This window comes from Mastomys coucha, unplaced genomic scaffold, assembly GCF_008632895.1.
Source record: "Mastomys coucha isolate ucsf_1 unplaced genomic scaffold, UCSF_Mcou_1 pScaffold21, whole genome shotgun sequence".
Classification (NCBI taxonomy): Eukaryota; Metazoa; Chordata; class Mammalia; order Rodentia; family Muridae; genus Mastomys; species Mastomys coucha.
The window spans coordinates 64748887-64775742 of NW_022196904.1; the positions used below are offsets into that span (position 1 = coordinate 64748887).

General features: G+C 39.5%; 1 pseudogene; it reads left to right on the plus strand.

Moving 5' to 3' along the window:
• The first annotated feature begins 437 nt into the window (after positions 1 to 437).
• LOC116100582 overlaps positions 438 to 26856 on the plus strand; it is a 108154-nt pseudogene continuing 81735 nt past the window's right edge.

Here is a 26856-nt window from a genome sequence, read left to right on the forward strand (position 1 = left end):
TATAAGTTAGGAGTAAGAAATGAACCCCTATTGAGTTCTGAGGATTGACATTTTATTGTTTAATTCGTCTAGTTTAATTAACACTAAGGTTACAAAGGGTAAAGGGAGGAAACTAGATTTATAAACAATCACTTAGAAAGTATTGCTAATCATAGGCCCTTTCATTTCACAGTGTGGTTTGGAAGTCATGTACATGAAAGCTAGAAGCAGGACTGCTTTGGGGAGTTTTCCTTCCCTGTATGGCAACCCTGGGCAAGCCTCTTCATGACCCTCTAGGACGGGTTTGGAATCACTCGTCTGAACATAAATAACATCTGTAGCTGGATCGAGTGTTTGGCTCAGCTAGACCAGGCTCCATTAGGAGATGACTCAAGCTGTGTCAAGTAAACCTGAGATCCTCAGCTTCCTGACCCAGAACATCACCAACTGATCAAAAGCAGACATGGAGATGGTACCAGAATTGATTCTATGTCCTTAAGGTCACCAAGGTACAAAAGAGTGGTCAAATGGACACTTTAAGGGGAAATAAAAAGTAAGTCCCCACCCGTCATTCTATTTTCTGGAAAGGACTTTGTGAGAGATGTTTGTAGTTTTACTTTCTGCTCCTAAGTGAAGCACCCTGGGGATTTCAAGCAGCGGGAAACTCAGTGGAAAGCTTGCAATTAACCAATTAATATGATGGAATGCAAGGTAAAAACTCATAAAATGGGCCAAGAGAAAGATCACCCTGGCCCTGAATGAAGAGAACAGGCTGTTTATATCTATCAGGTTAGCAATGTGAATGCCAAGCTCTACCTTCGATCATGCTGTGTGGGAAGGTGCACAGGTCTGCTCCATCCGGGAAGAGGATTTTAATGATGTGTGTTTTATAATGAACAGCCACATGCTGCTTTGGAAACTTTGCTAAGTCAAGTCTGCTGGGAACAGTTCTCAGTTCTGTCTTTTCAGTTTGGAACATTTAGGCCACGTGTGTATGTGTATATATATACATATACATATATATATATATATATATATATACATATACATATATATACACACACACATACATATGTGTGTGTGTGCTCATGTGTGCGTTTGCGTATAACTTTATTTACATCCTTTCTTGTAACAACCTCCAAATATCTGGGTCTCTCTAGATGAAAAACTTCTGTTGTGCTATACTCCATTAGTGAACCGGAGTAAGTTTGAGAGTTGAAGAAGCTCTCTGGTGAATTTTTTGGGGTCACTTAAGTATACTATCATGTCATCAGCAAATAGTGATAATTTGACTTCTTCCTTTCCAATTTGTATCCCTTTGATCTCCTTTTGTTGTTTAATTTCTCTGGCTAGGACTTCAAGTATAATATTGAATGGGTAGGGAGAGAGTGGGCAGCCTTATCTAGTCTCTGATTTTAGTGGGATTGCTTCAAGATTCTCTACATTTAGTTTGATGTTGGCTACTGGTTTACTGTATATTGCTTTTACTATGTTTAAGTATGGGCCTTGAATTCCTGATCTTTCCAAGGCTTTTATCATGAAGGGATGGATGTTGGATTTTGTGTGTCTTTGGCCAAAAGATCTTACAGATCAACTGTGTGGAAAAGGTATTCATCATTGCTCTTCTACCTCAAATGCCTTTTGGGGGGAAAAAATCTCTCCTTATTCCTTAGAAATCCTTGGAAAACTCAAGTTACCTCAGGTATATCCCTACATGACAGGAATTGCCACATTTATTTTATATTTTATTTCTTTCCAATTTTTAAATTATTTTGTCTCTGTATGTCTGACTGTCTTTCTGTATATGTGTATGCAATTGTAGGTAAGAGGTCAATATCTACTGTCTTCCACAATCCCTTTCCACCTTATGCATTGTTGAGATAGGGTCTCTCATTGATCCTAGAGCCTTCTGATTTGGCTGCACTGGATGACCAGAAGTCCCAGGGATCCCCCTGTCTCTGTCTCCCATTGCTGGAATGTGCCATTGAGACCAACTTCCATGTAGGTTCTGGGGGAATCAAACTCATGTCCTCATGCAACCATCTTCCCAGCCCCATCTCTTTCCATTATCGCCTTTGCTTTACCTGTGTGGACCAAGTCTCTAGAGACAATATTGGTTGTATTTGTATCTTCCCCATGTTGTATAACAGTCATATGAATGCCAGGATTTCATAGTATACTTATCATCCAAATAATTGAATGAATTAATGAAGGTAGTCTTTTGACAATGCTTATGGGTGATAATGAACGTACTCTTTTAGTAGTGCTTATGGGTGACGTTTTACAGTCCCAGGAAGTTGATATTGGGCTATGTGGAAAGGTTAAATAACTTCTTTAGCCTTTTTCTTTCTGAAGCAAGATGCCTTCCCTGTGTTGCCGGGATTACAACCATGCATTGCCATGATGGTATTTACTTACTGTTGGCTACATCATGATTCTCTAGTTGATGGCTCTACAGCTACCAGGCTAGAAATTTTCTTCATGGATAACTCTCCAGGAGTCTACCTACAGTAGGTCTGGAATTTCCTTATTCCTAAAGAAAAATGATTCATCCACTGCAATGAGTTGTGCCTTCTATGAAATCTGGATCCACCATCCAATCCCCACAGAGGACTGTTCAAGTTCAAGGGAGACTGATTAAGTTCAAAGAGTCTCCTAGAAGACTAGTGGACAATAATTTACAACAATCTTAAAATATAAATTTCTTTTTCACCACAACTACACACACACTTTCAAATTTCCTACTTAATGAGAGCTTTGGGAGTATTAGAGAGAATGATTGTAGGGGAGATCTGTGAGGATCGTGGAGAAAGAAAATACTCTTTGTCCAGACCTATGTCCACCTGTTGACCTTTATGTTCTCTTGCATGACCTCTGTTCCTCAGTGGATTCATAGGGACTTAGTGAGGGTATGCCTCTTGGTGAGCTAAGGGAGGCATAGGGATTATTGCTGAATCATTCAGATTCTGCTGAGGATATCCCATGTATTAGGAGAACCTCTTTCTCATCAGGAGAAGCCATGAGCCTAACTTATTTAATAACAATAATGAGGATGGTGCCCATAGAGTACCAGCATACAGAGTACTAGAAAAGATGAGGCCCACATAGATACTTATCTGTGGGAGGTGCCTAACCTTAGATGATTTAAGCCAAGTCTGAAGATGTCAGTCTAGGAATAGTTTGATCAACAGGAAATCTGGTCTCTGAGTGTAGGGAAGGACTTTCCTGCAGGTGTCGCTCACTGTATCCTTTCCAGAACCCCTCAGCTTATGTCATGTTCATCACCATTTTCTCTGGCTCTGTAGGAATGAGTCTGCCCAAAAAGGAAGAAATCTGAGTAAAACATGGGGGTGTGGTTGAAATAGCTTGGAGGCCCTGCTGGCCTAGAAAAGGGACCTCCAAGTCCCCAGCAAGCCTCTGCTGTGGCTCTGGGATGCTTTCTTTAGATTAGATTCCAATTACACTTTGTGAGATATCTCAGAAGACATCTGTTCTCAGGGTGGATGTAAAGTTGCTTCCAGGCTCTTGACAAAAGATCAGAAAACACCTCTTCCAATGATACTCTATGCTAAATGCCTATGTTGCTTTAGTCTTTCCCAGGCCCTGAGAAATAGACAAGACACTGGCTAAACACTTAAGCAGGAACATGTTACAGGGATACCCCATCTCACAGAAGGTTTGTTACTGGGAGGCAGTACTGTTTCCTGAGTGCTTCAGTTATTGATTAGTGATGCTGGAAGTAAAATGGGTTACTTAAACTCAAAGTTGAGCATAGAAAATAAAAATTTGTGTTCACCAATCACTTTAATTTGTATTCACCAATCACTTTCTTCTATCTCCTTGTTCACTCTTCCCCTAACTCATGTCTCATGCAGGCGACCTTCATTGCTTTCTCTATCAGATGAAGAGACGCCAAGAGCCATACCTGTGAGATGAACCTGCACTCTAGATTCTTCTAAGTTATAGCTTGCATCTTCTAGCCAAAGAATATCCTCTTAGCAGGCCTTCCTGTGTCTGTGAAGGACACTCTTGGTGAAATCTTACATGTATATATTTTCCCACCAGATAAAGGGAACATACCCAGAAGGCTGTGTCCAGTGCTTACTGACTGGATGAGCCTGTCTTCCCAGGGAATAAGTTGGACTGCTGAAGCAATTTGAGTTCTAAACAAACCACTACAGGCGTTAAGGCCCTGACATAGGATACGGCTTAGTGTTGCTTCCAAAAAGCAGGCCTTTTTACAGAGGGCACTGAGATCACACGCTGCAGATGGAGAAGTGACAGTCAGATTCTTTGTCATTTGAGTTAATCTAGGCCACTGTGTTCTGAGAGGGGTTTGGGGGGTATCAGTGACTTCCTATGTTCTTTAGAAAGGTGACAGAGTCCCAGAGAACCTCATTGGACTTAAACTTGATCTTCAGAGCAGAGATGGGAGCATCCTCCATTACGATTTCATACACAGCTATCACTGTGACCAGTGTGAAATGAGAATTGGTGACAGGGGCTTATTTTAAATGTCCTTGCCAGTCAGCACAGAGCATGGACCATAGGAGACTTGGAGCTGTTCTTTTCTTGTAAAAAATGCAGCTAATAAATATGTAAATCACACTATCTTTATTCATAACCTGGTAGGGATCAGACATGAAAATAACAGCCAAAATCCACTATTTTATCTATAATATTATGTTGAATTAATATCAAAAAAAACTCAAATACTGAGGAAACAGCATGGAAAAAAAACATTATTTTCCTAGTCAACGTCTTGGTGAGCAATATTTAACAGGCCCATCAGTTCTCTCTGTGCACAGGCTCGGAACCTGAAATTGTTCAGGTCTGCATATTTATCTGTATTTCTCCCTTTCCTTACCCAAATAGTGCTTTCAGCTGAGCATACATTGCCTCATTCTTCAAAGGCAAAAGCTCATGTTGCCTCCCTCTGATGATTAACCTGCTGCCAGATACTGTTCCTTCAGCTGTGGCCCTGTCCTTCTTACTATTATTAGGACATTTGGAAGTGTCAGCAAAAAAAAAAAAAAAAAAAAAAAAAAAAAAAAAAAAAAAAAAAAAAAAAAAAAAAAAAAAAAAAAAAAAAAAAAGAAATCCCTCCTGTTTTTACTTGGACCCTGGGACCCTCCGAGGTGGAGGAAGTCCTCTGGGACAAAGCTTTCACTGCAGTCTCATCCATCCGCAGTCCCCCGCCTGTTGGTGTCTTTCAACACTCCATCCTTATGCAAACCCTCGGGACTCCTTCACATTGCCAGTGAGGCTGAGAAATGACCTTCTTGTTTCCTTGGAAGGTGTGTTTTGTTCTGGGTCATCCAATTATTCTCACCCACAAGAGTAATTACTGTGAGACCACCAGCTTTTGGTGTTAGAGGTTACCTGTCTGAGTTGACACTGGGATCTCTTGAGGAAAGAACTTCAGGAAGATGGAGATGAATTCTTGCCCCCATTGTCATTTTGTCAGCTTTGTGACCCAACCTCAGTCAGTTTCCTTTCTTCTGAGCCTGTGTTCCTAATCCACAAAATTGAGCTGATGATGCCCAGTTATAGATGAGGGGAGCTCATGAGGTGAGGGTTAGCAAGGTAAGAGGCATGGAGGAAGTGGGCAGACATGGCAGAGGAGGAACTGAGAGTTCTATATCTTGATCTGAAAGGCAGTAAGAGAAGATTGACTGTCTTCTAGGAAGCTAGGAGGAGGGTCTCAAAGCCCTTTCCCACAGCGACACACTTCCTCTAACAAGGCCACACCTACTCCAGCAAGGCCATAACTCCTATTAGTGCCACTCCCTGGGCCAACCATATTCCAATCAACACAAGCTCTTACCTTCATTGCACAAAGTGTATGTAGTGATTTCCATGGCAAGACTTACAAGGGCTCTGTGGCTTAATTCCTGACTTAGATGATAAGCTTGCTGGTTAATCTTAATTGTCAATTTGATTGGATGTAAATTTACCATGGAAACACACTTTGGAGTGCGTCCGTGACTGAAGAGAGAAGCCCCCACAAATGTGGGTAGCACTATCCCACTGGCCATGATCCAAGACTGAGTAAATAAAAGAATGTGAGCTGAACACCAGCATTCGTGTCTCTTTAGTTCCTGGTTGCACATGCTCTCTGATCAGCCACCTCATGCTGTCCCACCATGCCTTACATACCACGATGGACTGTTTCTATAAAAACCATGCACCAAAATGAACCCTGTTTTCCTCAAGTTTCTTTAGGAATTTTTTCCATTACAACAAGAACAGTACTGAATACAATGAACAATGAGATGTCTGCTACCAAGATCCACTATAGATGTGGTGACCAATACAACCAAGCACATCTGTTCGTGGTCAACTTCACAGACTCCTGTTTAGCTAAAGATAAAGCTCCACAGGACAAGAGAGGTGACATGATTTTCCAAGTGTGCAAATCTAAGAACGCATCCTCATGCATAATATCAGTGCCCAAGACTGGCCCCAGAGAGTACCAGGATGGACACAAAGCAGTGATCTTGGGGGACATTTCTTTACCTTCTTCCCCCAAATCCCCCTAGTGCTTAGAGAAAGAAAAAATACTGGGAAGTTTGGCCAATCAGGTGTGGAGTTACTATCCAGAAGCTATCTACAGTAGAGTTTCAGGAAGGGGTGTGGAGACTAGAATATAAGTCATTTAAAGTCTTTATAAAAACTTTCTGGAAACCAGAGTTCATGGCCCCAAGCTCCAAAGTCTAGAGTCAGTTCCCAGAAAAGTTTTCTTATACTAGATGTGAAGGCTTCTTGAGCCCAGGCCACCACAGAGCATTTCCTATTTCCTTTGACTCATCAGATGGAAGACTAGGGGATTTTCTCTTCCCATCAGAACTTGGCATAGCAGAACTTCTTTGTTGCTTAAGAAGAAAGTCCCAGTACACTGTGCTGTGCCAATAAGTGACACACATTTTGCTTCTATTTTTTTTCCTTCCTTGCACAGTCAATTCTCATTATTAGCCATGGCTATACTTTTTAAAGTCTCCCGGAACACTGAATTAGTGAATACTCAACTGCAGTTTTCCACAGAAGTTCACGTTTAGGATTGGAGCCCCTGATCACATACTTACTCATCAGGTGACTCATACCCTTTATGTGCTCTATAAGTAAACTCTGTGTGTGTGTGTGTGTGTGTGTGTGTGTGTGTGTGTGTGTGTGTGTGTGTGCGAGAGAGACAGAGAGACAGAGACAGAGAGAGACAGAGAGAGAGAGAGAGGGTGTAGGTGCATGTGAATGTGAATTACTTAACATAGAATTTATGTTACACAGCACTGTATGTGCCTCATGCCTGAATGGAGCTATATACTTTTGACACAGGACACATTTCAGCTGTCTTGCACTTAGCAGCACTGGACAACACAGTATTCTATGCTTAGGGGGCCAATCCAAGTAGCAAAACCAACAAACAAAACCACAAAATCAACGATGACAAACTGTGCTTGTGAACAGATCACCGAAAGGCAATTGTTTACATTATGAGAGCTTGTCAACACAGCAGTCCATTACTTCATTTAACTTTCAGCTAGTTTTGTGAGCACTGAGTTGCATGTTCTTTATTACTCTGTGCATGTTCAGAGCAACTAAGGCAGTGCCATGAGCATTAATGTTGGGCTTATAACTGAATTTTAGTGTATATATGAATCTACAAACTCAGAAACTGTGAATAATGGACTCTGCTATTAGTGATTGGTAGTGATGCTATGAGGTTTTGTGGGGGACAGAGATCAATGAGCCAATGTCCTTTAGCAATCAGTCCATCAACCCTGCATTAACTTTTCCCAACACTGGAATTTGTGATAAAGCTGGTAGTAGATAGTGGTTATCTGAATATCATATAGGGCAAGAGTTGGCCTTTTTTTTTTTTTCTGAAAAGTTCTAATAGTAAGTGGTGAAGACTCATTGGTCATGTGCAACCATAGACAACTGCTTATTGGTAGATGTGACTGAATTCCAAAAGATTATTTCCAAAAACAAGATGGGCCCTGAGTTATCCAGAAGATTGCAGTTTTCGGATCTCTAACATAGGTTTCCATTTGTGTGAAGGAAGAATAGTCTCCTTGTTGCTTCTGAGATGTGTCTTCTTTCACAAAAGTCTACAGAGTGCCAAGCAGGACAGCCTTTACAGAAATATTGGTAGGTAAAGTAATAGAGCATTCTGTAATACTGTACTCAAATTATCCTTTATTTTCCACACAGCATCCTAGAAGCCCAGGTGTTGCCTTTTGAGAGGAGAGACAAATAAGTGGAAGTTATCACATCATTATCCTTATCTCACCACCAATTCTATCATTACCAGTACCACCACCAGTGCATCACCATTAGCAACACCGTCACCATCACCATCCATTATCATCACCATGATCCTCAGCAAGTCACTTATTAAACACTGTATGTTGACAGTGCTTTCAATACTCTTTGTGCCCACACAACAATCACCATAGTAGATTCTATTTTTATCTTTATATTATCATGGAAGAAATGGAAGTACAGTGATGTAAAGCACTTGGTTTAGTTACAATTAGGGACTCTGCATCTCATGTTTACAACTGATGATTTTTCAACTTTTTTTCATACTATATGCAGAAGTCACATATGCAGACCCATTTCCATTTTCAAAAGCCTGTATCATGGTTAAAGCCCCTTGGGTATGCTGCTCCTTATATCTAGATGCCCTAGATGCCCATCAAGGGTGATGCCTGCCTATTCACCCTTAAAAACATGTGGGGATCATACTATGTCTCCTTTGTGAACTATTTCTCTGTCTTCTTGTTCTCACCTTTGGAGCCATATGCAGAAATAATGACTCCCTCCTCGGAAGCAATTCTGAATCTCCTCCATATTTTTAACATAGGACAATGAATTGCAAATATGTGTGGATGTGTCCATTGGTACCACTCATGTATGTGTCTTTTCAATGTAATATGGTCTCTAGCACATAGTATGCGCTTAATACATGTTTACTGGATATAAATATCTTACTGGCTTATTTAGAATAACACTCAATGATCGTTTCTGGAGTAAGCTATTAAGTAAAAAGAAAAAAAAGAATGTCATCTTAGGTTGGACTTGTGCCCCTCTATAGCTCAGAGAGTTATTTGAAAGGGGCAATTGCTTTGTTCTACCAGGGAGGCTGCATCATTCCCTGGAATGTCAATCTAAAAACCATCTAGGATGTCATCCATGAAATTACCTCAACTACTCTATAATAAAACTGACATTCTCATTTCGCTGTGTCTACATTCATCATTTTATTGTCCCCTCCAGGGGGCAGAAGTTGTAGGTGGCAACAAAATGTGGCCACTATAGCTGGAGAGACCTGGTTTCTGTACCAACCTTGCTCTGTGAGGCCCTGGGACTGGGGACAGGATCAGAGATGTTTTGACTCATAGTTATCTATATATCCTGAGACTAAAAATCCCTTCTTTGCAGGGCTGTCCCAGATTGCAAATGAGATATTACATGTCAAATATGCAGAGCATTTTGAGAATAGTGTTTCTATAATCAGGTTTATTAGTATTTCATTCATTATGAATCTTCTTGGTATCTGAATTTATCCCACTTTCACAGACTCCATGTCGTGATGGCACAGTATGGTATGTGTATCATTGCTCCCTACCCTGGTGTTCATTATAGCAGACAGTACTAATCAACAACTGCACTATCTGCTCTTCTGATCTTTCTAAGTAAAATACCTAATTAATGACATATTTCTCAAATTATTGGCCCTGGACAGCCAACTTTAACTCTTTTGCAATCAACAAACTTTTGCACATGGGAACATTTTCCTACTGTGCATGTACAGTACTATTATAGAACCTACACTGCACAAGAACCATGATGCCAATTTGAGAACACTGAATGCAGTGCACAACCTGCTGATGGATCAAATTTGTGGATATTGTGGTTGCATTAAACTGCATGAAGAATTTCTAAATGGTTATTTTCAGTTTCTGATCATGGGTGAGGCTTTGCAAATTGTTCCTCCACCAAGCAGATTTTTGTTGGTAGGGGTTAGACTATAAAATTAGCCCCCTCTGATATACCTGACACCAGTTCTTTCTCTGGAAAATGAGATAGCACAAGCCATGAATTCTCTTAGGTGGATCAAAGGAGACAATGCACAAGAGAGCCCTTTGTAAACTCTGTGGTGCTATTCAAACTTAGCGTTATGATTTTGATCCTGATATACATTTCTTAGTCCTTGGAAATTAGTTAACAACACATGTAAAAGCTTTGCTCAACAAACACACATGACTTTCTCATTATTACAGTCTTCTCTTTGTGTTTTCTACACTAAGTATATTCATAATTGTTTTATGTTTGTCCTGGTTTGCTAGCACTTTAAGCCTATTATAAGAGGATGTTAAATGTCACTTACTTTCAGCAGGGCCCCAGAATATGAGAATGTAATAGGTATCAGTACTCCACATCCTTAGCAGGCATGGTGGGTAACTGGAAATCTTGTTCCACTTCCAGGCCTGAGGGGAGAAAGTCAGGGGGAAGACAGTTCAGTTTACTAAATTACTAGGATGTGGTCTCCACTCTGTTCCTTAACTGAGTAAAAGGAATTCTGCATAACTTGAAGTCAAGGGAAAGACACTGAGGGAGTCACCCATGGGGGCCAATCTGAGCACACAGAAGCCTCAGTGAAGACTCACTGAAAGGGACCAAAGATGTCCTGGAGAAGCAATGTGGTCCTGAGAGTTGTGTAAGGGGTCTGGAGCTCAGAGCCTGAGGACAGTGGTCCACTGATGCTAGGAAAGTTGATCCCAGAATTCTCTATGGTAGTGGGGGAGGGTCAGCAAGACCTCTTCCCAGATGACATGAGAGAAAACCAAAGCAAAACATGTGCTATCCACCCTCCATCCATGGGAAGCAGTGGCAGGTCATAGCAGTGCCTGCTGGAAGGCCTAGTTCCTTTAGCCTCTGGGATCTGGCCTGTGATGTTCAGAAACCAGAAGTGGATGGCAGACGCCAAGCACTCATCCTGAAGCAAATTTGAATTGAAAGGGGAATTCCCAGTGTTGGGATAATCCTGTTCTACCTTGTTGGACAGAGTGTTTTAGGATGGACTTAACATGAGGATTCTGAATCAAGGGATTATTTGTTATCTTGAAGCCAAAAGAAAGCAACCATGTTTACCAGCTGTGGGAGTTATCTGGTAGAATTTTTGGGGTTGCTTATGTATACAATCATATCATCTACAGATAGAAATGTGTTGACTTTTTCCTTTCCAGTTTATATTCCTTTGATCTCATTTAATTGTCTTATTGCTCTGGCTAGAACTTCAATCAAATACTGTATTGAAGACATACAGAGAGAGTGGGCAGCCACAAATTGTCCCTGATTTTAGATGAACTGCTTTAAGTTTCTCTCCATTTAATTTCATGTTGGCTATCGGCTTGCTGTATATTGCCTTTATTGTGTTTAGCTATCTTGCCTGCCTTCTATGTACTTGGGTCTGAGACTGGAATTGGTTTGGTTTGGTTTCTCTTAACTGACACCTGTGTTCTCTTGCCTTGTCCCTCGGTAGGTACCCGTCATGTTTACAGTGATACTGTATTAGTGTTGACAATGCAATTAGCTAGGTTTAGAGGTAGCACTTTATAGCTGGAAGGTAAGATGCTGTTTGAAAGATAAGCATGGAAAGCAAGGCTTTTTGACTCCAGGAAGGAATACTCATTGTAATAGATGCTTAATCTCTGGTCATGTCATGCAGTCCTGGAGTTCTGGGTCATGAAAAGAGGAACACAAAAAATGCCCCTTTTGTAGACTGAAGTCTCTCCTTGAGAAACAGTTCCTGTGTTCAGATATTCCCTGCAAGCATAAGTGACTACAAGTCATGACAGTTTTACTCATTATAAGGATGGAGAAACATTCTAGTTATTCACAAAGTATCCTAAAATATATATGAAGTGAGACTATCACTTTAAATAAAACTGGCAAATTGACTTGCCAATGCCAAACTTTGAGTGAAAACTAGAATTTTCAAATATTCATATTTGCTACCATGACCTTGGCAGACTTTTTGATGTTAACAAGTGTAACTTTTTGATGCTGTATGCAAAAGACACTGATAAATCATTATAACTGCATGGATTGATATATTCATGAAGGAGTAAAAATGTTCATGGGTTAAATATATATGCAAAGGATGAAACTGAGCTGATAGATTTTAATATAACCATGTATAGAACAGTATACTTATAGTCTACTTGAACTGATCTTCAAAAAAACAAAAAACAAAAAAAAATCCCAAACATACTTTCTGGGATTGGCTATCTTATTGGAGAAAAATAGTCCTAGTTCATAAAAAGGGGGGGGAATATTAAACTGTCTTCCAGTTTTTGTCTACCAAACTGAGTGGAATTAAAGAATGCAATAAAGCTTTTAAAGAACACACATCACACCATGTAGTTCTTTTAACTATTTGTGCTAATTTGAAAGTCTGAAAATTGTTCATGAAAAGTATGGTATTTATCTAACTGGCTTTTTATTTAATGAACTAGTAGGTAAGCTAGAATTTTCTGTCTTAACTCTTTGGTAGTAAATTCTTATAACTCAGATGAACAATTTCTTTTTGAGTCTTAAATAAATTAATGGGCCAAAGTTTCCAGAAAGTGAAATTCTTAGACTTGGAAGGGTCTAGTACATCCTGTGTTTCTCATGGAGACATCAGTAAAGAAATATTTCTATGTTATGGTTAAATGTTCATTGTGGACTTTGAGCTATATCCTTTGTATAGGAGGTATGCAAAGAAAAATAAACAATGACAATGACCTTGTTTTAAGAGACTTACAGTTTGGTAGGGTGGATGAACAACTAAGTAGTTCCAAGAAATTAATGCAGTTTTAGTGCAAGGTTGTTCAAGATCCTATGTCTGTGCTGAGAGTAAGGACTACAGGCATGAATCTGAGATTGATATATTCATATCGGAGATTCTCATATTCGAAGATGAAGTGCTCTGGCACAGCCATCATCAAGGATAAATGGTTAAAGGTGACAACTAGTTGATGGAGAACACTGCTTCAGAGGAGGTAAAGATATCTCCATGGAGAACAGAACTTAATCTAGACAATGGAAAAGGAAATGAAAAAGGAACTGGTATCAACAGTCTAATAGGCCTAATGAGAAGGATACTTCCTTTCTTGATGTCACTTACTGAAAGTTCTTACTTTTGAAGATGGGAAATCAGTCATTCTAGAATCAACAGATGTTCCTAGATCATTTCAAAAAAAATTCAACCCGGAGATCCTTTATGTTTTACTGCACTGGGCAAATACCATGACTCCTTCCTTCATGGTCTTTCAGTGCTTTGCTTTCTTGGACAGACAATGTAATTTATTACTGACCTTAAACTCTTTAGTAGGCAAACAAGTTCTTCAAATAAATGTTCTCAAGTCCCTATATAAATAGCCTTTGGGAATTGGATAGATCTCTTCCTGATCAGCATCACAACATCTCTTCTGTCCCCCTGATTGACATGAGGCCCTCTGTTCCTTTGTTGAATACAGAGCAGTTCTTGAGCAGAATATATAGTTGTATTCAGGTCTAAAGGAGGACTAGCTATTCTGAAGAATTAATAAGTGGGGTTGAGGTGGTCCTAACCTTTGTTGGTAAGGCGTCTCTTTCCCAAAATGCAGTTCTTTTAAAAGTAGTTTTTCCAGTTCTCACAATATCTTATCACAGAATAAGAAGAGAATGAGTGGAGGTGTGGGTGGGGAAAGCAGCAAGGGTCTTATTGCTGGAGGCTCTGTAGGGTTTTTGGGGGGGGGACTATTTTTATTTTCCTGTCTAAGAAGCAATGTGGAAGCATTTATTTTTGTATGGTCAAGCTAGTATTTTAAAAATGATAAGTCATCTAGAGATAGATGGCTGGAGAAAGGAAAGAGAGATCACTGAAAGACCAACCGGAGCTGCTTAAGTGTTCCACATGAGAAATAAGGCTTTGCTCAGTGTCTTCATTAGGGTTTTACTGCTGTGAACAGACACCATGGCCAAGGCAACTCTTATAAGGACAACATTTAATTGGGGCTAGCTTACAGGTTCAGGGCTTCAGACCATTTTCATCAAGATGAGAGCATGGCAGGCATGGTACAGGTAAAGCTGAGAGTTCTACATCTTCATCTGAAGGCTGCTATCAGAATACTGACTTCCAGGCAGCTAGGATAAGGGTCTTAAGCCTACACGCACAGTGATATAACTAATCCAACAAGGCCACACTCGTAATAGTGCCACTCCCTGGAATAAGCATATACAAACCATCACACTCAATGAAGCTTCCCCAAGTATTGCAAATTAGGTATGTTTTGCATAGAGAACCACCAGGACTTAATATTACAAGAGGCTTATATTATGGCATAGTAGACTGTCATAGTCATTCTCTTTCATAGGAAACAGGAAGAAACCTGGCATGGAGCAGGAGTCCTGTGTTCTGAGTGATCATACAAGCTTGAGTTGCCAGGGAGTGACTATGCTAGACATGTTAATAAGCAACTGTATAGACAGTTGTAAAGTTTGAGGAAATGGGCTGGAATATGAAATAGATGCTTGGAGGTTCTCAGAATGTGGACAGTAATGAAGCAGTGGCCTGGAAGACCTTGACTGGCTAGAACATACAGTATAGGAAAAGGAAAGGGTGGGGAAAGGGTGCATAAACTCAATCCTGGATGAGTGAACAAAGCATTGAGGCAATTAGCAAGAAGAATGAGAACTGGCACATTACTATATATGGAGAGAGCATGTAGAAAAGTATGTAAACAAGTAAACTTAAGAGAGTGAAGAAAAAAGAAATGCATACATGTTAAAGGAGTGTTTTTTGATGAGAAAATCTTCCTTCTTCATTCCTCAGCAGGTCCAGGACAGTGGCCAGATGGACTCTTGTTGAAAAACTCCCATGATGCAGCAGCTTATCGACTTAGGAAAAGAATCTGCTTGTATCTATTTTATAGCAACAAAACAAGAAGCAAAATGTATTCCCCTTTCCACTGAGAGTCAACTCAGTTTCATTACAGTCCTTTGGAATGTTTTGTACAGTGGTAGTGACATGAGTCACATAGAAAGGGGCAATCAGGGCCAGTGACATGTCTCAGTGTGTAAAGGGACTTATTGCCTTTACACACTGAGGTTAGGGTTAGGGTTAGGGTTAGGGTTAGGGATAGGGTTAGGGTTAGGGTTAGGTTCAATCCCTGGAGATCACATGATGAAGGGGAATTTCTCCTTGTATATTCAGAAAGGATGGTTTGGCCTAGGACAAAATACAAAGTCCCTTGGACCTACCTATAAAGATGATCTTGTTGATCTGTACTTTTGGTGGTGGCTGTGGTGGTAATGATAGTGATATGTGTGTGTGTGTAATGTGTGTGTGTATACTTGTGTGTGTGTGTGTTTTATTTCTGAGGATGAACCCAGGGTTTCATGTATGCTAGGAAGCATTTTACCACTGAGTTTTACTCAAACTCATATATTAAGTACCATAAAAGACATGAAGAGAGGGCTTGGGTCATGTGTCAATCGGTAAAGATTTTCAAATACACAAAGCTCCAAGTCAAAGCAGCAGAAGCAGTACTGAACATACACATAGTCCAAGTTTCCTTCTCTCCCCCTGCCCTTTCATTCTTAAAAGCCGAAAAGTTCACTGAGTAGATAGAGGGAAGAGAAAAGTGGCATGTGTGTTGCCACTTGTATGCCCAAGAGAATGAGGAGACACCCAAGCTCCCAATGACACTTCAGATGTCTAGGCTCAGTGAGAAGCTTAGGCATGGTAAAATCGAGAATCAAAACAGTGAGTTTTATAAAGAACATCAGAAATAGTCTTCAGAAGCATATGAATTCCAGTACTAAGAAATACTATGGGTTGAACATCCTTAATCTCCAAATTGGGGTCTGAAGTACTCTGGACTCTGAAGGTTTGAGTAAGAACATGACAATGCAAATGCAAAATTCCAAAATATGAAACAAAATTTTGTGCACATAATCACTCTAACATGGTATAAAGTCAACTCCAGGCTAGGCACACAAAGAATACATATAATGAGTACATTTCCTGTTTGGAGGGTAGTATCCACCCCATAATACAGCATATGGGGTGGATAATGTATATGCAAATGCATACATTTTTTCCTCATGGTCAGTCGCATGCTCTAGATCTTAAATGGGCCTGTGGTGAGTTCAAAAGAGAGGGAAGGAAGACTGAAGACAAGGAGTCTGGGACACAGAACCAATGAAAGGATAGTCTATTACCCAGGACTTGGTAGATAACATTCTTGCTAAGGACTCTGGCCAGAGCAGAAAGACATTGGGAAGATGGCTGCTGAGGACCCTTGATGAGATTCTGAAAATCTCATACCATCTGCATGCATGGCACTTACATTCATGCTGTATCCTGCAGCTGAAAGTACTCGATGCACCAGGGACTCCTAGACATAGCAGGGCAGCCATCATATGTGTGATAAGGCCCAGCCTAGGAGCACAACAGGACATCCTGCACTGCTCTATCTCATCCCTCTTGGCCTTAGGGTGGGATGAAGATTGGGGAGAAGACAGGAAGAAAAGAGTGAATCTTGGGAGTGTCATTTTTTTTTTTCCTTTAGAAACTAGTAGTTTTGACCTTGATTTCACCTGGAGGTCAGAGGACTAATTTGGTAACCATCCTCTCCTCCCTGCTCTGATTTTGGCATATGTAGTGAAATTACAAGAAAGATTTAACTTGAACAGCTTTTGTTCTTAAAACACAGAAAACAGACAGCTAGGTGGTGGCACATGCCTGTAATCCTAACACTCAGAGAAGAAGACAGGAGGGTCAGGGGTCTAAATCCAACCTGGACTACACTGCAAGATCCTGTCTTAAACCAACAATCCAAACGAGTGAATGAATATACAGATGGATTAATTATTCCTTAATGTCAATTATTTATTCCAAAATCAATCAAAATAAATTTTAAACAAAGCCAGTGAATAAATATTGACAGGTTTCCCTCAGCGTGGTGCTAAGCTGCTTGGATCTTTATGACACCTGCACTGTAAATGGCAAAAGGTGGTCTCTATGGCTCCTATGCCCTCCTCTCTTCCACACAGCCCTGTGGTACAGGGGTGGAGGGGGTAACTCAGAACACCCGCCTTACCTCACCCTGCTTTTCTGATTTCTTTGTGACCAGGATCCTGTTCCCCAAAGCAGTCCTAGCATTTCTGGTCTTTCCAGCCTTCTCACTGGCAAGGGTAAAGCCTGGAGGACAGCTTCCAATTGTTTCCCAAGGAACTTCTGGGCTTTGTTAGCTTCACAATAGAGAATTTTTGTTAATAATTTTTTTATATAAACTAAAAAAAAACTCCTTTGACTGGTTAAGTAAGGAAGCTGTCAGAATGGTTTGCGTAAATACTGGAATGACTTCACACCCAATTATTTGTACTTAGTTTTTAAATCTAAATGTTCTCTGTTGGGGGCTGGTGAATGGAATAATGTATTAAGACCATAGAGAAGAAGCCAATGTTTGGGTTGTTAAGTAATTTGCCCTAGCTCAGATTTAGGGAACATGAGCGTGGGTATTTGGTTCCCATGGCAAAGAACCCAAACAAAGCACTAATAACACCATGTTTATTTATTACACCTCCTAACTTCTCTTAGAGAGGTAGAGCCCAGTGTGTGACATACATGTGGATGATGTTCACCTCCTCTTCCTCAGGTGCTGCTTCTCGATTTCTGAATGCCACTTTCCCCTTTGCTGTACTGCTGTAATCAAATTGATTTTCCTTGCATGAATTCTGCCTAGAGGGTAAAAAAAAGGAGAGAAAAACTCCATTAAATCTTCCCTTACCTCCTCCTGAAAAACAATTAATTGTGATCCTGACAACAAGCAAATTCAATGGCCGGTGTCAAAAATGGAAAGGTGAGCCAAGAACTCAACCATCATCGAGAAACTCCTAACGATCACAGGCACTTATGTATGTTTTAGCCATTTAGTCTGTATTTCTGTGTTGCAAATGACTTGTCAATGACATTACTGCCTAAATTATGAATGAAATACACCATTTTTTCCCCATTTGGCTTTTTCTCTGAGATATTTGAGAACAAAGACACCAACTTTGCTGAGTTTGTAGAGGTGAAGATCTCCCAGTCTGTCATCAGTGTGGCAAATGCCACCTGCCTTTGTGGTCATAGAGTTTAGGATATGAAGATCTGAGAGGCTTTACAATGAACAAGCAGAAGGACACATAATGATAAGTCACAACACAAGAGCCTTAAATTGGCATCTGGTGTCTGAGAGGGCAGGGAGCCAGACCAGAATGTAGAAGTGGGAATCCCACCACCACAGCATCTTAGATTAATGACATCTGTGAGTCCAGTGTTCAGAGAGACTGGCTGCTGCTGCCACTGCTGTTTCACAGAGTCTATGAATCACTGTTTCAAGAAAATAGATGCAAAACAGTTGTTCTTTTAATTTTGGATCCCTAAACATAATGTTATTAGTGCTTTGTTTGGGTTCTTTGCCATGGGAACCAAATATCCACACTCATGTTCCCTAAATCTGAGCTAGGGCAAATTACTTAACAACCCAAACTTTGGTTTCTTCTCTATGGTTCTTTGTACCCTCAATTCCCCTATGGCTTGAGGTAACATTTTTAGGTGCATTTTACTCTCTAAAATTCCATAGAGAGAATTCTTGCCATTTTAAGTGTTGTGATTTTATAGACAAATGTCTGAAAACATACTTCATTTCTACAAACTATAAAATGAGACACAAGAGGAAATTCTCTTCATTCTTTTGGTATGTCCTGCTTGTGATTGACATTTAGTAAGTTATTTGCTATGATAATTGTACTTGCTTTTGGGGTCATTGAAATGACCTCCTGACCCAACTGGATAATCTGATCCATGAGAGGTTAGCTAGCTGTTGGTGACAAGTATAGAGCTTTCTGGAAGACTAGTTAGTAATCACTGAGTTAGGACAGCAAAATGTTAGCCTGAGCATAAATCTTTGCTGCCAGGGCTATGGTCTCAACCTTCTAGCACTGCAGTAGGGGATTCAGTAGCTGGATGACAATGCATTTTCTTAAGGAAAGCTCATCCATGTAACCTTCATCTTCAGTAATCTGGGAAGGACTAGGCCTCAGTCTGATGACTATGTGAGTAGTTCCCAATGCTTGAGTTCACCTTGGTCAAGGACATGTGTCAGAAGGTCAGAAGATCAATGGAATAGAATTGAAGACCCAGAAATGAACCCACACACCTATGGTCACTTGATCTTTGACAAAGGAGCTAAAACCATCCAGTGGAAAAAATGACAGCATTTTCAACAAATTGTGCTTGTTCAACTAGAGGTCAGCATGCATGTAGAAGGATGCAAGTTAATCCATTCTTATCTCCTTGTATGAAGCTCAAGTGCAAGAAGATCAAGGACCTCCACATAAAACAAAATATACTGGAACTAATAGAGGAGAAAGTGGGGAAGAGCCTCAAACACATGGGCACAGAGGAAAATTTCCTAAACAGAACACCAATGGTATGTGCTCTATGATCAAGATTCAACAAATGAGACCTCATAAAATTGTAAAGCTTTTGTAAGACAAAGAACACTGTCATTAGGACAAAATAGCAACCAAGAGATTGGGAAAAGATCTTTACCAATCCTACATTTTATAGAGGGTTAATATCCAATATCTACAAAAAAATCAAGAACTTAGACTCCAGAGAATGAGATACAGAGCTAAACAAAGGATTTTCAACTGAGGAATATTGAATGGCTGAAAGCACCTAAAGAAATGTCCAACATTCTTATTCATTAGGGAAATATAAATCAAGACAACCCTGAGATTCCACCTTACACCAGTCAGAATGGCCAAGATCAAAAACTCAGGTGACAGCAGATGCTGGTGAGGATGTGAAGAAAGAGGAACACTCCTTCATTGCTGGTGATATTATAAGCTAGTACAACCATTCTGGAAATCAGTTTGGTGGTTCCTCAGAAAATAGGACATAGTATTACCTGAGGACTCAGCTATACCACTCCTGGGCATATACCCAAAAGATTCTCCAACATACATCAAGGACACATGGTCCACTATGTTCAACAGGTTTATTTATAATAGCCAAAAGCTGAAAATAACCCAGATGTCTTTTGACAGAGGAATGGATACAGAAAATGTGGTATATTTATACAACGGAGTCCTACACAGCTATTAAAAATGATGAATTCATGAACTTCTTAAGCAAATGGATGGAACTAGAAAATATCATCCTGAGTAAGGTAACCCAATCACAAAAGAACGCACATGGTATGCACTCACTGACAAGTGGATATTGGCCCAAAAGCTCAGAATACCCAAGATACAATTCACAGATCATATGAAGCTCAAGAAAAAGGAAGAACAATGTGTGGGTGCTTCAGTCATTCTTAGAAGGGGGAACAAAATACTCAAGGGAGCAAATATGGAGACTAAGTATGGAGCAGATACTTAAGGAAAGACCATCTAGAGAATGCCCCGCCTTGGGATCCATCCCATATACAGTCACCAAATGCAGACACTCTTGTGAATGCCAAGAAGTGCATGCTGACAGGAGCCTGATATAGCTGTCTCCTAACAGGCTCTGCCAGAGCCTGACAAATACAGTGGCAGATGTTCCTAGCCAACCATTGGACTGAGCATGAGGTCCCCATTGGAGTAGTTAGAGAAAGATCCGAAGGAGATGAAGGAGTTCACAACCCCATAGGAAAAACAACAATATCAACCAACCAGAACCACCCCCACAGAGCTCCCAGGGACTAAATCACCAACCAAGGAGTGCACATCAAAGGACCTATGGCTCCAGCCCTCATGTATAGCAGAGGATGGCCTTGTCAGGCATCAATGGGAGGAGAGGCTCTTGGTCCTGTGAAGGCTTGATGCCCCAGGGTAGGAGAATGTGAGGGCAGAAAGGCAGGAGTGGGTGGGTGGGTGGAGGAACACCCTTATAGAAGCAGGGGGAAAGGAGTTGGGATTAGGGTTTTGGTGGGGCAGGAAAAGGGGTAACATTTGAAATGTAAATAAAATATAGAATAAAAGGAAAGCCTTCTTAGTCAATGTTTTGATATCTCTCAAAGATCCAATAGATGTATAGTTGGCAATCTACCAGAGTCACATGGAGACACAATATAAGTTCATTACATATTCCTTTGTAACAAAACTTTTAGTTTTTCTTTCATGAATGAATATTACATAGCCTGCTTTTAAAAGAAGATAATTCATAATTTTTCCACAATAGATGTTTCTGTCTTTCTCATATGATTTATTATATTTGTCAAATTCTTCCCTAGCTTTTTCCCATTTCTTCTTCTTCTTCTTCTTCTTCTTCTTCTTCTTCTTCTTCTTCTTCTTCTTCTTCTTCTTCTTCTTCTTCTTCTTCTTCTTCTTCTTCTCCTTCTCCTTCTCCTCCTCCTCCTCCTCCTCCTCCTCCTCCTCCTCCTTCTCCTCCTCTTCCCTTGCTTATTTTGATTATTGTTGCTTGGTTTTTTTTTTTTCAGATAGAACCTCGCTTTGTTGCCCACTTATCTAGGCTTGTCTTGAATTTGTGAGGTTAAGCCATCTTCAAAGTGTCTGAGAATTAAGAGTATAATACCACTTTGGATTATTCTCTTCCTTGAATACTCATGAGAAGGAGTAATTTACCTTGGAGTACCTTTAATCTGCTACACTACTACTTATCACATTCTTCTATATCTGACCTACTATTTTCTTCAATAAAAGGCAAAATTTTGGACTGTCAGATGATCATTGTCTCACTAGCTTCCACCCACTCCTGTGCCAAGTGTGTCATCAGATAACATTGGAAACATACAGCAGAGATTTTTCACTTTTTCTGTAACCCACCAGCTTGATGCTCCCACCAGTATAATTGGTCAATGACTTTAAAACAATCTTGTGACCATAGACAGTTCTTGTAACATCTATGGAGAAACATGTCAGTTTTGGTCAACATGAATCCTTATTCCTGAAAACAAGTCACATGCACAGGGAGACAAAAGTTAAAGCTCCATTAACACAGATGTTTTAATTATTTTTGGAAATTCTAATGGTGAGGCTGGGGAGATGTCTTGGTAAGTGTTTGTCACAAAAATATAGGCACTTGAAGATAGATTACTGGTACCCATATTAAAGTTAGACACAGTAGCAATGCATTTGAAACCTTGTTACTGGGATAGTAGAGACAGGAAGATCTTTGAGGCTTGCTGGCCACCACGTCTAGTTGAAAATATCAGCTTCAGGTTCTTTGAGAGACCTTTTCTCAGGAAACATAGCAAATAAGTACTGAGGACAACATCTCATGTCAACCACATACATGTGTATACATGTCTGTGAGTACCCATTTGCACTCTTACATACTCACATTAATCCTGATGGCTTGTCAATAATTTTCTGTACTTGGTAAATGAAGACACAAGTTTTCTCTCAGTTCCTCACAGATTTAGTGTCTGAAGTCAGTGGGCTTCCCAGAAAGGAAGCCTCTAAGAATTTGCATATGTTTATTTTAATTCAAGATGTTCTGTGACTTTCTCATATTCTCAAGGAATGTAGACACCAACCTACAATTTATGTATCATTGTTCTAGAGAGATTTTCTTGTGCAGTCCAGGGATGTCACCTTATTGATTACCTATGATGTCTCCATTGACAAAAACAAATTTGTTAATTTATTTTAAAGTAAAGATTATTATTTGGTACAACTTGTTTTAGTTTATACTTTGAAATTGTGTGTCCATATATAATTTTTATGTTGACCTAGAAGTATAATTATACAAGTACATGTATAAGTATAGTTAGCTATATATGGCATAAAACTTATTAGTCCAAGATATTAAAACTGTTTATGTGTATATATGTAATAAGCAAATATAATATACACACACATCTACATACATACATTCACAGGTTGAATATCATTAATCCAAAAATCCTTGGGACCAGAAATATTTCAGATTTTGGAAGTACATATATTTTTAATTCTAGAAGTTTTACTTATATATAGAATGTTTGTCTTATATATCCTTATATTCATAATGGGATATGTCAGTGCAGAAAGTCATTTATTTTTCACATATACCTTACATACACGGCCTGAGTCCTCTGTGCTTGCCCTGTGCTGTGCCACTGTGGTGCAGTCTGCAGAGCTGGGACCTCTCATTTTAGTCAGCTTCTCGGGTACCATCCTCACTGTGTTCAATGTTTTCTATTGGAAACACCAAAACTGCTGTTTGGGCATTTGTTTGAGAGTCTGGTTTTTTCATATCATACACATACATTTTGGTTTTTAAAAAAGGAAAGCAATGTATGTTGATTCAAGGGTAGAAAAAAAAGCTGAAAGATATTCCCTTGAACAGGTGGCTCACTGTGAAAAAAATTCACTTCTGTTCAATGTTTATATGGGATTTGGACCATAATTTTAGAAGGAAAAACAGAAGCAATTTGTGTTAACTAACAACTGAATGTTTAACTTGTCTTCTTTGGTTTTGTCTTGTGTTTTTAATGGCTTGCTGGAATTAGTGGCCTCTCCTCTGGGCTCTCATTTGCTTTGTCATGGGTGTCAGGATCTGTGTAGAGTTGCTCATGCAAGAACAGTGCTATTCCTTATGAAGTAACTATGTTAAGTTAGGGAAGTGCTTGATGGCTAAAATGAAGGGATTCTGTATTTGAGGCTCAACTGATGGTATGACTTAGTCCTTTTGGATTTCAGTCACTTTATATGTAGTAGTAGAGATAAAGTTAGAGAACATTATGATTGTCAGTAAAACACCATCATTGTGATAATAGGTGGTGATGGTTACTGCTGCCAATGCTTAATAAATAGACTTTTATATGTTTATTAATTAATAAATACCATCTAATGTCAATTATATGGTAGAGATTGGCATCTTATAGCAATTAATGATAGCTCAAAGCAAATTGCTTCCTGGATCTTGCTTCTTGGTCATAATATTTCATCTCCTTTGTTTGCTGAGTTCATTTGTTGCCTGTATTGATTCTCCAGCCCAGGGAGTCCCAGTAGAGCTAGGTTTGAAAACTACATTAAAAATATTAACCAAAAGAGGCTGGTTTTTCAAATATGTAATGAAGCTTTGGATGGTCCCAAATGATGTTTCCCAGTGGCTATGTATCATGACCAGTGCATAATTTTTCAGGAAGTGAAACTGGAGTTTTCAGAAAAAAAGTATGACTTCTCGTTTTATGGATGCACAGGGAACATTCAACAAATTGACCTACCATGAGGTAGGAGGTCATTGAGTCTATTTAGTTGTGGGAATGTATTATACACACAGTCTCTTTATAATCTTTATAAACAGGACCCACTGTTTGCCACCATAATATTGTTTTTTCCATCATTAGGAAGAGAGGCAAAACTTGGATAGTCTGTGAATGAATGTTCCCAAATGGAATGTAGCCAGAAGAGTGCTGTCAAATGTTCTAACTCAGAAGTGATAATGTACAGTGATCTGTTGTCTGTGAGTTCAGAAGAAAATTTACTGTTAAACTATCATATTTATTTAAAAAGCCCTGCACAGCCCTATATTCACTAATGAAATATAAAGAGTCATTAATAGTCTCCCAACCAAAAAAAAAAAAAAAAGCCTAGGACCAGATGGGTTTAGTGCAGAGTTTTGTCAGACCTTCAAAGAAGACCTAATACCAATACTCCTCAAACTATTCGACAAAATAGAAACAGAAGAAATTTTACCAAATTCATTCTATGAAGGTATAATTACTCTGATACCTAAACCACACAAAGACCTAACAAAGAAAGAAAACTTCAGACCAATTTCCCTTATGAATATCAATACACAAATACTCAGTAACATTCTTACAAACTGAATCCAAGAACATATCAAAATGATCATCCATCATAATCAAGTAGGCTTCATCCCAGGGATGCAGGGATGGTTCAATATATGGAAATCCATCAATGTAATTCACTATATAAACAAACTCAAAGAAAAAAAATCATATGATCATCTCCTTGGATGCTGAGGAAGCATTTGACAAAATTCAATGCCCCTTTATGATAAAAGTCTTGGAAAGATCAGGAATTCAAGGCCCATACATAAACATAGTAAAAATGATATATAGAAAACCAGTATCCAATATCAAACTAAATGGAGAGAAACTTGAAGCAATCTCACTAAAATCAGGGACTAGGCAAGGCTATCCACTCTCTCCCTACCTATTCAATATTGTACTTGAAGTCCTAGCTAGAGCAATTAGACAACAAAAGGAAATGAAAAAGATACAAATTGGAAAGGAAGAAGTCAAATTATCCCCATTTGCTGAGGATATGATAAGTATACTTAAGTGACCTCCCAAATTCCACCAGAGAGCTCCTAAACATGAGAAACAACTTCAGCAAAGTAGCTAGATATAAAATTAACTCAAACAAATCATCGGCCTTTTTCTACACAAAGGATAAACAGGCTAAAAATAATTAGGGAAACAACACCCTTCATAATAGTCACAAATAATATAAAATACCTTGGCGTGACTCTAACTAAGCAAGTGAAAGATCTGTATGACAAGAAATTCAAGTCTCTGACAAAGGAAATCAAAGATCTCAGAAGATGGAAAGATCTCCCATTCTCATGGATTGGCAGGATTAATATAGTAAAAATGGCCATCTTGCCAAATGCAATCTACAGATTCTGTGGGGATCCGCAGAATCTGTATATATATATATTGAACACCTGGTCTCCGGCCAGAGCAGAGAGCATTGTGATAAACAAGCCCTTAGTTGGAAAAGCTGCGTGCCTCCAGTTTGTGATGCATGCTGGCATGATTCTCTACAGCCTATTATGCTTTGCCACATAGCCGATGCTGATTGGGACCAGGGAAAGTATTTAACCCACGAGGGCTGGGGGCTAGATATAGAAGAATATAGAAGAAGATAGAGTGATAGTAGAAGCTACCTAAGAAAGAAGAAAAGATGAACGAATGATTTTGTAGTACAAGGTTCCTGAATAACCTGCTTGGAGAAGGGTTCCTGATCACCTCCTTATTTCCGCTGGTCGGTAAGGCGGCGAAAAGATTCAATGCAATCCCTATCAAATTCCAACTCAATTCTTCACAGACTTGGAAAGAGCAATTTGCAAATTCGTCTGGAAAAACAAAAAACATAGGCTAGCGAAAGCTATTCTCAATAATAAAATAACTTCTGGTGGAATCACCAACCCAGACCTTAAGCTGTACTACAGAGCAACTGGGATAAAAATTGCATGGGATTGGTTCAGTGACAGGCAGGTGGATCAATGGAATAGAATTGAAGACCCAGAAGTGAACCCATATACCTATGGTCACAGCATTTTCAACAAATGGTGGTGGCTCAACTGGAGGTTAGCATGTAGAAGAATGCAAATTGATCCACTCCTATTTCCTTGTACAATGCTCAAGTCCAAGTGGACCATGGACCTCCACATAAAACTAGCTACACTGAAACTAATAGAAAAGAAAGTGGGAAGAACCTCGAGCACATGGGCACAAGGGAATTTTTCCTGAACAAAACACCAATAGTTCATGCTCTAAGATCAAGAATTGACAAATGGGACCTCATAAAATTGCAAAGCTTCTGTAAGGCAAAGGACACTGTTAATAGGACAAAACGGCAACCAACAAATTGGGAAAAGATCTTTACCATTCCTATATCTGATAGAGGGCTAATATCCAATACATACAAAGAACTCAAGAAGGTAGACTCCAGAGAATCAAATAACACTATTAAAAATGGGGTACAGAACTAAACAAGGAATTCACAATTGAGGAATACCAAATGGCTGAGAAGCACCTAAAGAAAATTTCAACATCCTTAGTCATCAGGGAAATGCAAATCAAAACAACCCTGAGATTCCACCTC